Consider the following 15,680-nt stretch of genomic DNA (forward strand, 5'->3'; position numbering starts at 1 on the left):
GTCAGTCCCTGCCATTGCAGCATTAGCAGTATAAATGTCACAGGGGTGCTGCAGGACTAGCATTTACAAGGGAAAGATGGCAGGTCCTCTTCCCAGACCAGAGGGTGGCAGGAGACCACTTCATCACTTATTCCTTCAGTGTCCCATCTCTCGGTCTCTATCCCTCATCCTCTCTTACTTACTGGTGCTCAGGTGAGCTTAAACACCCCTGCCCACAGCCCCAGTGACCACATCATACCAAGTGGCATGGAATTGTCTGGAACTGCCAAAATTTTTGATGTTGACTCCTCCTCTAACCTGTGCCAGACAACTACAACTTTAACTTCAAAAGGGCAAACCCTTAGACTATTAAAAGCATGAACACTTTCTCAAATTTCTGATCCACCATTGATTTAAATTTACCTTCTCTAAATTCCTCAACAAATGCTGAGAAGTGGCTGTGTTTGGATAAGGTGGCTGTGTACTGACCAGCTTATCATAATAATGTTTAACTCTACATCTGCTGTGTACAGTCTGTGGGAGCCATTACAAATACATCATGTGTATCATGGTGTCAGGAATGTTGCAGCTGAAAATATGTGATCTTTTAAAGCTATAAAAGAGCCAGATTGTAAAAAGTACAATGAAGAAGTTAAAAAAAAACAAGTCTGCAACTTTAAATTCTAGTTGAAGTCAAAATATCTGTACATTTTCTATTCCGTATTGCTGTGGAAATAAAAGGAAATATGTGACAGAATTGGAATGTTTCCACTCTCAGTAGCAAAACTATGAAATACCAACAGAATTAATAAAAAAAACCTGACTATATCAGAGTTGCAACCCTGTTATCAGTGTTAGGGAAAGAGTTGTATTACAGCCTGAATCTGACTGAGGAGCATCAAAGCAAGAATGAGGAGATTTTAAGGTTTTGAAGACATACTTGAACTCCATACTAAAGTTACTTATAAATGATATTGCACGATATCAGAGCTAAATGCGAAAGGGAGACTAACGATGAGTGTGTGGGACCACATCGATAAATTTGGCTGACTCTTGTGAGTTTTGACAACTGGAAGATGGTACCATCAGAGTTGGACGGCTTTAGACGTATGGAATCATGAGTGCTGCTGAAATATGAGAAACGTACTGTCAAGAAAGCTACAAATACTGTATATGCAGAAGATCTGAGATTATGAATCATCAGTGAGAGTACATTAATGAGAGAAGAAAGGAGACTTGACATTATGCGGAGAGACATTACGGGCTGAATGAGTGTAACAGATTGGAAAGAAGGAAAAAAGCATTTACAGAAAGGCTAGCAGAAAGATCAAGGCTGGAGACAAGACATAAATATTGCAGAGGGCATCATGCAAAAGAACAGGAAGCATATCCAGCAAAGGAAAAGCAGCGCTCTTAAAGCAAGAAATCGAATCACTTTGCATGTAGGCGTTTAGTCAGAAAAACTAATCAAATGTGTAAATATGGCTGCTGGAGGGGTCTCAGCCAATGATTCTGATGAATCATTTTGCCTTGTAAAACATATTGGTGTTGTCAGATCGATAAGTTAGAAATGGTTTGCAACTGTTTTGATGATGACTGCAGAAAAATAGGGTCAAGTGAACATGAAGTGTCAAATAGATGCTGGCATTTTGTGGAACATCAGGATCTTTGCCGACCTGACTGAAGGTGGCTCAAGACAGTGCCCCAAACATTAAGCCCTTGAAAATCAGGACTAAACTATTTAATGGATTGATACTCATGCCTGAGGACAATTTAAGCTGAGATCCCAAGGCAACTGGAAGAATGAACATCTGAAAATCCAGACGGTAGACATTAAACTAAATCTAATCATCTCAGCTAAAACATGTCCAAAGTTTGGATTGATAGCCCGATACATAGCGGAAGACATTCACTAAGCCATTGACTGATTAAATAGTTCCTAGAAACTTATCAAGCTTTTTTTCAAACAGGCTTTGAGTATCTTCCTGGTGAATATCCATTCCAAAGTGGATGAGAATGTAAATTCAACATCACATCTGCTGTGGAGATTTCCAGCTGTCATCAGGTGCAGCCTGAAATACAAGATAGAAGAGCTAGGAAAGAAGAAGTAATCAAGAAAGTGACCACTCTTAAAGACGACAGGACAGGAGGAATCAAACCTACAAATCTGAGAATATGGATAGATCCAAAATATCTTAATAAAACTTTGAAGATTCCATACCAACTACTGAAGACATTTTGCCACAACTTAACCATGCAAAGGGCTCAATTACTCTCAAGGCGAAGGATTCTAAGAGGCAAGTAAGGCTGGAGGAAAGCAGCCATTTTCTAACTACATTCTGGATGCCTTATGCATGTCCATTGACATTTCCAAAGCTCTGGAAGAATGTCAGCACAACAACATGAGACAGTCTGTGATGTTCTCAGAAGAAACTATTGTTGATGATCTATTAGTCTCTGGATGTAGAGACACAATGGAAGAAGCCATCACACACTGCAATCAGAATCTAGTGTGATAGCTCAAGAGAACCTGAAGCGAGACAAGAAAAATATGCAATTGAAGATGCCTAAAGTCAAATGCATAGGTCAAGGCTCAAAGATTGGTGTGGGAGGAATGGGTTTCAGTTCTTGGGGCACACCAGTACTGGGGAAGAAGGGGGCTGTTCTGATGGAATGGCCTTAATTTGAACTGTGCTGGGACCACTTCCCTGGTAAACCAAAACACTAGGGTTCTAGAGAGGGCTTTAAATTAAATGGGGTGGTGGGAGTGAGAGGGAGATGGGAAATATAGGCCTACAAGCAAAAGGGTATGGCAGCTATGCAGAACAGCTATTTAGGTAAAATGAAACAAGTAGGGACAGAGTGTACAAACATTAAAAAGAAACAGCAACAAATAGTGTCATGGGGGAAAATGGTGAAAAAAAGGCAAACCTAATGACTCTATACTTAAAAGCATGTACTATTCCAAATAGAATAAATGCATTAATGGTACAAGTTGAGGTTAGCAGACATTATTTATAGCCATTACAGGGATATGTTTACAAGGTGATCAAAACCAGGTTCTAAATGTTTGGAGCATGTGATTTTTCGAAAGGATAGGCAAGAAGGAAATGGTGGAAAAAACAGAAATTGCTGGAGAAACTTAACAGGTCTGGCAGCTTCTGTGCAGAGACAGCAGAGTAAGTGTTTTAAGTCCACTGATCCTTTTTCAGAACATTGACACTAACTCCAAAGGAATAAGTGAGTTCAGCAGAAAAGGCAGTTGATGAACAATGGCAGGTGTTTAAGAAAATAGTTCATGACTCATTGCAAAGATATACCTCATGAGGAAGACCGATTCTTGGAAGATTAGTTCTTGTAATAATGGTTAATCAAGAAAGTTAAGGTTAGTATGAAATTTAAAGAAAAAAAAACATGTATTGTGGCTTATTGGTAAACAAGCAGGAGGCTGGAAGTACACAGCATACCAGGCAGCATCCAGTCTTGAAGAAGGGTTAGACGTGAAACATTGACTTCTCCACCTCCTGATGCTGCCTGGCTTGTTGTGTTCTTCCAGCCTCCTGCTTCTCAACTTGGATTCCAGCATCTGCAGTTTTTGTCTCCAACCAAGGACTGTTGGTAAGGCAGAGAATTGGGCAAGTTTCAACAACAAACAAAAGATGACCAAAAACAATAAAGAATGTGAAAATAAACTCTGAGAATAAATTAGCAGATAATGTGATAAAGGACAGCAACAGTTTCTTTAAATATATGAAAATAGAGAGGCCAAAGTGAATATCCATGAGACAGGGTTGGAGCAACTCTTGTGTAACATTAACCATCAACTGCATTTGAATACAGGATGTTAACACAAACTGAACAACGTGGAGTTCAGATACAGAAACAGTGTCTGGCTATTGTCTCTGCTTTCAGAGAGGGCAAGTAATAGCAGAGTCTAACCACAAGCCACTTGAAAACATCTACCTTAAACCCCTCATACAGCTCCAAAGCATCTGTAAATATTCTTACTTCATTTGCAATGATAGTATCTGGCCATGACATAAAGGCCCAGGAAATAGTTGTATATTTCCACCATGCTGTCAAGAGGAGCACTCCCTATGAAGACATCAAAGATGCTACGACACAGTGTGATACATTCCAGAGTCAATGGGTTCAACCTGCTCTGACAATCAGTAAAGCAGCAAAAATACTGAATCTAAAAGATACATCAAATAAACTACAAGATGCAACTCTTCAAGTGCTGCAGGAATTACTGATGAAAGGATAACCTGAAAATATCAGGGACACACCTGATTCTGTAAGAGTGTATTGGGTCTCCAGCGATGAAGTTAAGACTTCATGTTGCAGTTGCACAGAACATTGGTGAGGTCTTTTTCTGGAGTATTTTGTGCAGTTCTGGTCACCCTACTATAGAAATTATATCATAAATTGGAGACAGTTCAGAAAAGACTTACCAGGAGGGTTTGAGTTATGGAAATAGGCTGGATTGACTGGGACTTTTTTCACTGGAGAATAGGCACTGAGGCGTGACATCAAAGAATTTTATAAAATCATGAGGAGCATTGAATAGGTGAATAGTAAAAGTATTTTCCTTAGGTGGGACAGTTCAAAATTAGGGGTCATATTTTTAAGGAGAGAGGAGAAAGTTTTAAAAAGCACACGAGGGGCAACATTTTCGTGTGTGGAATGAGCTGCCAGAGGAAGTGGTGGATTCAGGTACAGTTACAACATTTAAAAGACATTTGGATAAGTTCATGAATAGGAAAGGTTTGGAGAGATATCGGCCAAACATGGGCAAGTGGGACTAGTTTAGTTTGGGAACATGGTCAGCGTGGACTAGTTGGTCCGAAAGGTCTGTATCCATGCTGTATGACTCTAAGTGTGAGCCAAAGATGGCATCTTGTACAATGGAAATAGAGTCACTACTGCTGAGGATATGATAAAAGAAGATGCAGAAGGATATCCATGTCAGCCATCAATGAACTGAACCCAATCTGAGAAAGGTAAGAGGAGCGCTCAACTTGCCGAATTTGAGCACATCAGTCAGTTCAATACTTACAATGAATATCAAGCTAAGTGAGCTAAAGAACCATTTATGGCACGTGACTGACAATGGGTGAAGCTTGCAGTCTTCAGTCATGAGCTGATTTATCTTTTCACCATCCACTACTTCTCTGACAACTGGGAGTTAGACCAATTGATATCGACAACTATCAGTGTGATTGTAAATATCTGAAAGTGCACTTTAATCATTACGGCATTCCAGACATTGTGATGAGAGACAGTGGCCCTCAGCCACTGAGTGAAGAATTTAGCCATTTCATAAAGGATTGAGTATTTCAACACCATACACCATCCCCACACTATCCCCAGTCAAATGGAATTGCTGAGGAAGTAGCAAAAAAATCATCAAAAGAATCATAAAGGCACTGAGAAAATCCAGCACAAATTTCTACAATCCTTGAGTGGACAACTGAACTTACTGAGGGAGTGGAAAGTATTCTAGTCCAAAGACTAATGCCAAAGACATCCAGACTAGTCTTCAATAACTTTGTGCACAGAGAAGGTACCCAGTTAAAGGATTGGACAGGCTGCATCTCAGGGCTGCTTGCTTACTCTCTCATTGTTTGCTCACTTGCCACCGACTGGCAGGCTCACAGAGTCCATGGCTTGCCTTGGATTGGAATCCCAAGTAGTGGAGTCAAACAATCGGGCACCGAGGTTATCTGGTCAGCAGACCTCAGTCAAGAGACAGACATTTTGCCGTCTGACAAAGTGCTGCATCAATCTCATACCTACACCATTTACAGCAGACTGCATATGCATCAGCTTACACAGCAAATATACTGCATGTCCAGCATCTTACACAGAAAACACACTGTATGTACTACAGCTTTCAGCAAACACACTGTATACACAGCAGCTTACAGAAAACATAGTCTATGTACTACAGTTTATAGCAAATACACTGTAAATACAGCAACTTACAGCAAACACACCGAATCTATTACAGCTTACAGCAATCACACTGCATGTACAGCAGCTTACAGCAAACACACTGTATGTACAACAGCTTACACAGAAAACACACTGTATGTACAGCAGCTTACACAGAAAACACACTGTATGTACAGTAGCTTACACAGTGAAGACACTGTGTGTAAAGCAGCTTACAGTAAATGCACTGCATGTACAGCAGCTTACACAATGAACACACTGCATTTACAGAAGTTTACACAGAAAACACACTGTGTGTACAGCAGCTTACACCGCAAAACACTGTAGGTACAACAGCTTACAGCAAACACACTGCATGTATTACAGTTTTCAGCAAACACTGTATGTACTACAGTTTACAACAAACACACTATATGTATTACAGCTGACAACAAACACACTGTAGGTACAGTTTATAGCAAACACACTGTATGTACTACAGCTTACAGCAAACACACTATATGCATTACAGCTTACAGGAAACACACAACATGTACAACACCATTCAGCAAACACACTGCATGCACAGCAAGCTGGCAGTCAGATCTCAAAGCCCTAAGGAACTACAGAATTCCTCACTGGAGCCCTTGGGAACACCCGTCTGTCAGAGGCTCCCCACCATTACCTTGGGTGTCAGTCCAGGGGTTGGCCACAGTCAGGCATCCACCTGAATAATCTAGGTCAGGGCTCCATCCCTCTGCAGTTTGGGGAGTGGACCACTCTCAGTCACAGTAGCTTCATATTGACTTTTCCAGGGGAGCAGGGCTAATGTGGTTGGGGAGATGTACAATCAGCAGCCATAAGTCTGGCCACTTCTCAAGCTGGGCCTGACCAGTCACATGTTATGGCATGTTATTCTTTCGGAATGATACATGCACGCTTAGAGAAGGGCTGGGGCATGAATGACAATTGTAAAGGGGCAATCGTAACTGAAAAGGGGATATGGTCAAAACATGATGAGAAGGGGACATGTGGGAGGGGGAAGGGTTTGTTCACAGTCAGTAACATTCTGGGTGCAAGCAGGAGACAGTGTCAGACAACATAGGTATTGTGGTGAGTGGCCAGAAGTGGAGTGCAATAAATGACAATGACAACATAAATGTGAGAGTTACAGTGAAAGGAAGTGTGGTACTTACTGGGTTGCTGGGACATGGATATTTTGATATCTCTGCAGGAGTGGTCTGGATCTTCTCCTGCAACAGCCGGGATTCTTTCCTCATATGGGGGTGAGGAGTTTAATGTCAGGCTGTCCTCCACCCCACATCGGCTTCTTCTGCCCTATTATGGGTTGTCTTCTCCTGTAATGAGAGAAATTGAGTGAGATTAAAGTGGATGGCATGGCTGCAAGTCCTGATGCAGGTGGGTGAAAGGTGGTGAGGAATTCTGAGGGTGTGAGTAGCACAGAGGGCACGGAGCATTTGTGCTGAGGGAGGATGGAGGTGGCGTGAGTGGGTGAGGGAAGAGTTTGCATTCAAGAGTGAGAAAGGCAGATCATAGTGCGAGGTGATGTAGTAGCAGAGATAGAGTGATTATGAGGTAGCAAAGAGAAGACTGGGGCACTTACTCTGGCAGAGTGGAGAAGATCATTGGCCTTCATGCTGGATGTTCCTCTGCACCATGGAGGTGGTACTGAGCCAGACGGTAACCTTAGACCAGGCTGCCAGGGTCCAGTGCATGGTGTCCTCTGCCAGTCCTCTAGGAAGAGCACTCTCTTTGCAAGACCTGCTCAATGAAAGCCTTCAGATCACTGTGAGAGAATCAAGATGTCATCTTCCCCTTCTCTGACATCCTCCTCAAACCTCCTTGACTGAGCAGAGCAGCCTTGGAATGACAGTGATTATCTGGTTGCATAGCTGCTGGGTACCCAATATACCCAAGCTATATTGGGTAGCTTGCCTAACTTGTACCTGCAATGGTTTTTGGTTAATTTTCAAAAAAAAACAGAATAGTTAGAAAAATGTAGTTGCACTCTTGTGTACAGGCTGGCTCATCATGTTCATGTGATTGTTACCGATGCTGTAAATGTCTATGTATACTCTTGAGGGACCACTCACCACATTTCATTTGTAACAGCTTGCCGCTGGGAAAACCAAGAAAAGATGCGAGGTTGGGTTTTAAACAATCACTTAACTACCTCAATTGGCAGTTCATGTTGAGTTCAGATGTCTATGTTCCACCCACGCTCTCTGGGAAATAGGAGACACCAAAAACCAAGCTAGGCTATCGAGGAACATAACCTCAACACTAACTATTTCTGTTCAGTGAATTATCGGGTCACCAATATCCAACTAATGGCTGTATGACAGACATCATGTGAATTTTTCAAGCAAGAACCAAGCCAAATACAATGGGCAGCATTTAATGTCACTTATATTGGTGCTGACACTTAGCTGGAGAGCTGGTGGAAAGGGAAGGTCACTTCTGAGGAAGTGAGCTGACCCAATTAAATACATGTCAGGGACTTCACTGGGATTCAGGACTTCAGGTGGTGGAAATCCAAATGAGCAGCACTAACAGAAAGAGTCAAAGTGTAAGGTGCTGGAAAAGCACAGCTGGTCAGGCAGTATCCGAGGAGCAAGAGAATTGATGTTTTGAGCATAAGCCCTTCATCAGGAAGGAGGGATGGCCCAGGGAGGCTAAGTGATCAATGGGAGGGGGTGGGGTGGGGGAAGGTAGCTGGGAATGAGATAGGTAGATGAAAGTGGGGGTGAAGATGATAGGTCAGAGAGGAAGATGGATGACCTCTTCCGCCTTGGGATCCTGGGCCTGGGCCACTGCTAAACTCTTGCCACCTGACGCCTGGAGGAAGAATGCCTCATCTTCCACCATGGGACCATCCAACCACAGGGGATCAATGTAGATTTCACCAGTTTCCTCATTTCCCTCCCCTAACCTTATCCCAGATCCAACCATCCAACTCGGCACCACTTTCTTGAACTGTCCTACCTGTCCATCTTCCTTCCCATCTATCTGCTCCACTCTCCTCCAGCCATTCTTCCTCCAGGCATCAGGTGGCTAGGGATCCAGGATCCCAAGGTGGAAGAGGTCATCCACCCTCCTCTCTGACCTATCACCTTCACCTCCACTTTCATCTACCTATCACATTCCCAGCTACCTTCCCCCCAGCCCCACCCCTTCCCATTTATCTGTCAGCCCCCTTGGGCCATCCCTCATTCCTGATGAAGGGCTTATGGTCGAAACGTCAATTCTCCTGCTCCTCGAATGCTGCCTGACCTGCTGTGCTTTTCCAGGACCACACTCTTCAACTCTGATCTTTAACATCTGCAGTCCTCACTTTCTCCTAGTTGATTATAACTAACAGAAAGATCGCTGAGATAACCAGGTGACAGGTGGATTGAGGATCGCAGTGAGGAGGGTTCGGCAGAGTGGGGTGGTGGAAAGCAAGAACTGGAAGAAGCTTGATGCCGGGTCACTCGATCAGATACTATGTGCCTTTGAAAGAGAGACCACACCCCCAGAAGCTGCAGCTAAACAGATTTCTGGAAGCGTGGGAAAGCCATGTCATTGATAATCAATCACTGAGTTACCACTAAAGTCAGATCCCAATGGCTCAATAATGAAATCAATTGACAACCCATGAGGGAATGTGTTTCTACTGTGGCCTTGTATTTCACATTGCTAGGAGACTGATGTGAGCCTTACCCAGAATTGAGTGGTTCCGGTTCCATATTTTGCACCAGGCCTAGCTAGATTAAGTTCAGCTGACAAAACAGAGAGGGAAAATGAAGAGGATGATAAGACTGGAAAAGACAGAATATGAGAAGAGAGTGACAGCAATGAGAAGGAATCCAAAATTCTTCTGATGCATAGAAATACTCGGCACGTGGGCAGTAAAAGGTGAGCTATTAGGGCTGAAGAAGGCGGTATAGGTCTTTTCTACGTCTGGAGCAAGCAGGACCTGAGCCTGGGCCTCAGGCTAGAAAAGTTAATGGAGTGAAAATTACAGGCATTACCCATTAGACCCATTGGGATCTAACACACCCATTGCAAACCTCTCCTGCAACACACCACACTGCAGGTAAGCAGGTCCGGTTGCCTAACTCTGGGACTTCTGTCCCTCACTGGGGTGTAGAACCCAACATCTGGAGCTGACAGTCAATCTGCCATCAAACATAACTCTGTTTTCTTTCTTGAATTTTATTTTGCTCTGAAAATTACTACGTTTGTTCTTTTTCTCTATGCGGAAGATCTTTCGGTGGGGTGTGTATTGCCCCCGAATCTGAGCCAGAATCTTCTGATTCGAGTCACATTTTGGGACATGATGGTTTATGGAAGGGGCATTAATAACCCTTTGATTACCAACCTGTCCATCATTCTGATACAGGTATGACAGGTTGTATGAATGGTTGAGTCTCTTGGTCAGCAATGCATAATGTAACATGGCATTCCTCAAGTTAGAACAGTTCTGGTACCAGGCTAGTGGACTGTTTTAGGAAAGATTAACTTTGGAAACAGAGATAAGCATGTGTGTTGTCTGCCTCCTATGTCATTAGAAACAGTGGAAAACCTTTATATTTTCAATGCATTATTTAAGATATTGGGGTATTCAAGGAACCTTGACTTGAAGCAGTTAAGAAAAATTTATAGTTTCATTAAATAATATTACATAATTTGTCATTGATCTTTTAAAGAATTTCTGAAAAATAATTTTAATAACTTGTATCAATCATAATGGGAAACAATAATTTTCTTGAATAACAAGAGGGCTGGTTCAATTGACTTGGCAACCCTTGACCAGAAATCAGAACAAAAACTTAGGACATTAAGATGGAGGCCAAGTGTCAGATACAAAAGCGAACTGCAGTGGAGGGAAGAAAATTGAATGCACATTTACAATGAGCTGTGTTTGTGTAACAGAAATCTGAAAACAGAGTTAGAGCAAAGATTGAGAATTTGACAATCTTAATGCTGCTACTTCAGTTTAACCAAAGCTGACTATTAAATGGGGTGTATAAAAGGATTTGGATAAAGTGATCTCTGGGGAATCTGTGTCATCAATATTGTCTTAAGCCTAGCTAAGAAGGTTCTGCAGGAGTGTTCTGTTTGGGTAATGACTGTCTCCAGGGACCTTGGATATAGTATGGATGTTGGTGAATGTGTCTTGAGAGCCAAATTTATTGAGTGGGAAAGTAGAGGTTCTTATGTACAGAGACAAGTTAGAGAACTTTGAAACAGCACGTGGTACTACATATCTATAGGCAGTGATGCGGTACTTGTGATTCTGTCAAACATATCTTTGCCATATTGACTATTTAAGTGAAAGTTATTATATTTATTTGTGGTAGCATTTGCCTATTAATTCAAGTTTATTTGTATTGGTTTGGATTCCTGTTAAAGGTCAGTTGTAAGAAGGTAAAATTGCACCAGCAATTTCTTCTGTTGCGAAGGCGGGGGGGGGGGGGGGGGGGGTTGGAGGGAGAGCCATTTGATCATTTTAGTTATTTGGGCTTACGATCTTCATTTGGATTGCAACATGTGATTTCAACAGTGATGCTCATCATTTAATCCTTTTGAATTTTTATTTTCCATTTTGTTAGAAAATAAATAATCACTGTTTGCCTTACCCACTGCAGCTAGGTAAATAAATAGATACCACTGCTGTATAAACAAATCTGTTCTTCAAACAATGGTTATTTTTGAATTCTCAGTATGAGTTTTTTTAAAGTTGCATAATCATCTCCCCATGTCTCTCTTCATCTGTCTCTTTATTGCTGCTCATGGACAGCTTCAGTTTCTGAAGTAAAAAGCAAGCAAGCTTTTTGAAATGCATTTTACATCAAATCCTATTGTCTACTGGCACAGACAGAATTGGCCAATTGGCTGCTGCTGCTGTATAATTAAACAATACATTGATGTAAGGTTCTAAGTTTCATGCTTCAGCTTGTTTTGATATCACTTGGTAAAACAAATACATAATTATTGTTCTACCTTAAGGGGAAAAAAACATACCTTAGATTGTTGTACTCAAAGAATCATACTAATAAACACTGGGATGTATCTGGGGGCGTGTGCTTGTTTATGATATAGTAAGAGTTATATACATTAACAGTGAAGCATTGCAATCACACCAAGTGCACATGGACATCTTAGTTATGTGTGACCACAGCAAACTTACTGGGATTAAGATTGGGATGTTTGTAGCAATCTCACCACATCACCCGTGCTACTACCAAAGCACCAGGTCAGTGAGAGGACCATGGCTGTGTTGACTATGACAGCAGGGTGCGGTTCGAAAATATGGCAAAATCTTTTTTTCTGGTTAATTAGTTTAGCAATTTTAAAGGCTGCCCAAGGTGCAAACCTTCATTAAACTGCCTGAGCAAGTGCTAAATAATCATGCCAACACCATAACATGATTTGGCTTTTTTAGATTAGATTCCCTACAGTATGGAAACAGGCCCAACAAGTCCACACCAACTCTCCGAAGAGCAACCCACCCAGACCCATTACCCCTGACTAATGCACCTAACACTATGGGCAATTTAGCATGGCTAATTCACCTAACCTGGACATCTTTGGATTGTGGGAGGAAACCCACGCAGCCACAGGGAAGAATGTGCAAACTCCACACAGTCGCCTGAGGCAGAGATCAAACCACTGAGCCACCATGCCACCTTTCATCCTCACTAACCTCTCTTTGAAATATGCCTGCCCAAACTTGAGTAGACGTATTCTATGATTGTTGTCATTTCCAGCAAAAAGTGCCAGGTGCACTGGTGGGTGCTGAGATGACATGTGATCCTCACAACATCCTATCCCAAATACCCCTGCTCCCAATTGTCATTACCTCTTATTATCTCAAAGTAGCAGTACAGAAAGTCCAGCTCAAAAGTCTCATGCAAATGCTACAGTCTTTGTGGAAGTAGAACAGTAGTTTCTTGTTATGACTTTCCATCACACTGTATCCATCATACCAGACTGTCTTCATAAAATTCCCTTTGCATTTTTCTTGATTCCCATTGGCTCCTTCCAGCAATGACTCAAAGACTGATTGAACCAACTATCAACTAATATTAAGATTAAGTTTGGTGCCTACAACCGCAAATTTCATCTCCACTGCCCTAATCTGCCTGCTTCTTTCAGGTGTCCTTCACCTTTCTCCTGCTCTGTTCAGCTGCTCAAACTAACCCTTTCCTTGTCTAACTTCAATACATGACTGTAAGTTACATTTAAGTTATTTAAAACTTGCTGTACTTTTAGTTGATGATCACACAGTGCTTAAAAAGCTTGTGATCATGTTATAGCCAGGATTGAGGGTTTCTAAGTGGGATTCCTAAAAGGATCCACACTAATGAGCTGGAGACACCTTCACTATTCAAAAGTGTAAAGCATATTAGGAGTGCCAGTTGGCAAATCTAAGATCCCTGCAGGGAAGATGCATTCACAGACTGTAACCCTGATAGTCCAGCTGCTTTGCAAAGTCAAAGGTTGCCCCTACCTTTGTGATTGGAAAGTTTTCTTCTGAAGCTTCTGAAGAGGAAAAGGCATTAATGAACATAGACATTCAGTTTTCTTCAACCCCATCTTGCTGTTCAAACTTACAACCATATGCAGCCTTTCTCCAATTCCTATTTTCCATCCATTTGTTAATGAGATGATGCCAAGTGGGAATGTTACTGGTGTAGTAACCCAAAACCCCAAAATAATCTCTTGGAGACCCAGGTTCAAAGCCCTTGCAGAAGCTGGTGGAAGTTAAAAGCAATTAACAAATCAGAATATAAGATGAGACATGAAACTATTATTGATTATCATTAAAAACCCATCTACTTCATGACTCTTTTAGGGAGGAAATCTGCTACCCTTACCTGCTCTAGTCTACACATGACTCCAGACTTAGAGAAATCTGGTTGACTCTTAACTGCCCTTGGAAATAGCCCAGTAAGTCATACTATTTAAAGCAATTAGTGTTGGGAAACAAATGCTGACCTTGCTTGCAACATCCACATACAATGAAACAACACAAAAAAAAAGCTTATTGGCCTTGTACTAATACTTCTTGTCAATAAAGTTCCATATTTACCTTGAACCTTCCCCAAGCCAGTCCAATCTTGACACTATTTCCTTGATCTCTATCACTCTTTCTCCCCATTTCCTGTTGTCACCCTTCTCCTGACAAAAACTAAAATTCCTGACCAGGAATTGAATTTAAACTTTACTTAATGGCAACACTAAGACAAGCTAGCAAAGGTGCAGCAGTATTCTAAAGAGCTTGAGGTCCTACTTTGTTTCAATTTTCAGCGACGCTCCTCATAAACTTCACTCTCTGGGCATCCATTAATCATAGTATCACAATCAGAAAGTGACTGCATTGAGAGCCCAGCACCTCACATTGCAGGACTACATTTCCAGAACTCCTCCATTCACAAAGTGTCACTTTCGAATCTAACTCTATTCTGACTATTGCTACACCCAAGGCCCTTTTCACAATAGCACGGTGCCAAACCACCTCTGGGCCGTTGTCTAAACACTTAAAACACCATAATTTTCTATTCCTTGTACTACTGCTTCCCACTTATTTGCAATCTGCAGCATATTCAATTCAGTCTCTCTCTGATTCTTAAACTTAAAGATACCAGACTATATTTATCCTGTCTAAGGGAAGAACACAGAATTGGAGGGAGTGGAGGGGAGGATTTGCTATTAGCATTTTGAATTGTTTTGTTCTAGGAAAACTGTTGAGTCTTTTGCCACCCCTGAACGTAAAGTGATTGTTTCTCAAGAGCTGTATTGCTGAGATTACAAACCCTTATGAGTTGGCTGTGGAACACCTGCCTTCAGAGTACTGATGTGAGTCTAAACAGGCCTTTTGAAATATTGCAAAACTTCATGAAACAAAGTGATTGATCTCAGCAAGAATCAATAAACCCCTTCTGATTCCAATGAGAGACAACAAAAAAACTTTGAGTCAATCTTCTGCCCTCTTTGAAATATGGAATTGTTACATTCAAGTAACCTTATAGCCCTGGAATATAATTTTGGTCTCGAAGTACTGCTAACGATACTTAAAGAGTCTGCTGAAGTAAGGAAAACATGAGCTTTATTTAAAAAACATCTCAATGTGTCTTTAGAAGAACACAAGGCTGCAGACTCATGCATCATTGCATCACTTCCTGTGACGATGTATACTGTGTCTCATTACCATATCAGATAGTTATAGCTAACCCTTTTTATTATGATTTGGAGGTGCCGGTGTTGGACTGGGGTGTACAAAGTTAAAAATCACACAACACCAGGTTATAGTCAAAAGGTTTATTTGGAAGCACTAGCTTTCGGAGTGCTGCTCCTTCATCAGGTGGTTGTCCTAACTGATGAAGGGGCAGCATTCTGAAAGCTAGTGCTTCCAAATTAACCTGTTGGACTATAATCTAGTGTTGTGTGATTTTTAACCTTTTTATTACCCTCACAAGCTGCAAAAGTACAGTTAACTCTATTGCCAGGATTTGAAAGGAGTATATGTTGTTACATTAGGTGGTCAAGAACTCTGCTCCACAGAAACCCTGAACATAATAGGTCTACTGGCATTGCATGGTGAAATAGAGTAGGAGAATAAAGAAACCAATAATTTTCAATTTGCATAGCTATGTGAACAAATTGCACCAAAAATGACTAACAGTCTCATATCACTTTGTAATTTCTACTATTCTATCAGCATAAATCATTGACTCAGCAAGGTAGCTTTTAAC

At 41.5% G+C, this 15,680-nt stretch overlaps 1 long non-coding RNA gene across 1 annotated transcript in view; it reads right to left on the reverse strand.

Annotated features, from left to right (window-relative positions):
- The window catches only part of LOC122558367 (uncharacterized), a 243,906-nt gene that overhangs the window by 134,187 nt on the left and 94,039 nt on the right, over window positions 1–15,680 (reverse strand). The window contains exons 6-7 of the long non-coding RNA XR_006314113.2: window positions 7,541–7,883; window positions 7,113–7,274 (exon numbers count right to left, since the gene is read on the reverse strand). This is a non-coding gene — a long non-coding RNA (uncharacterized LOC122558367). The remainder of the gene's footprint in view (window positions 1–7,112; window positions 7,275–7,540; window positions 7,884–15,680) is intronic.

The sequence above is a fragment of the Chiloscyllium plagiosum genome, unplaced genomic scaffold (assembly GCF_037043375.1).
Source record: "Chiloscyllium plagiosum isolate Xiang-an unplaced genomic scaffold, Cpla_swu_hap1 HiC_scaffold_17, whole genome shotgun sequence".
Lineage (NCBI taxonomy): Eukaryota > Metazoa > Chordata > Chondrichthyes > Orectolobiformes > Hemiscylliidae > Chiloscyllium > Chiloscyllium plagiosum.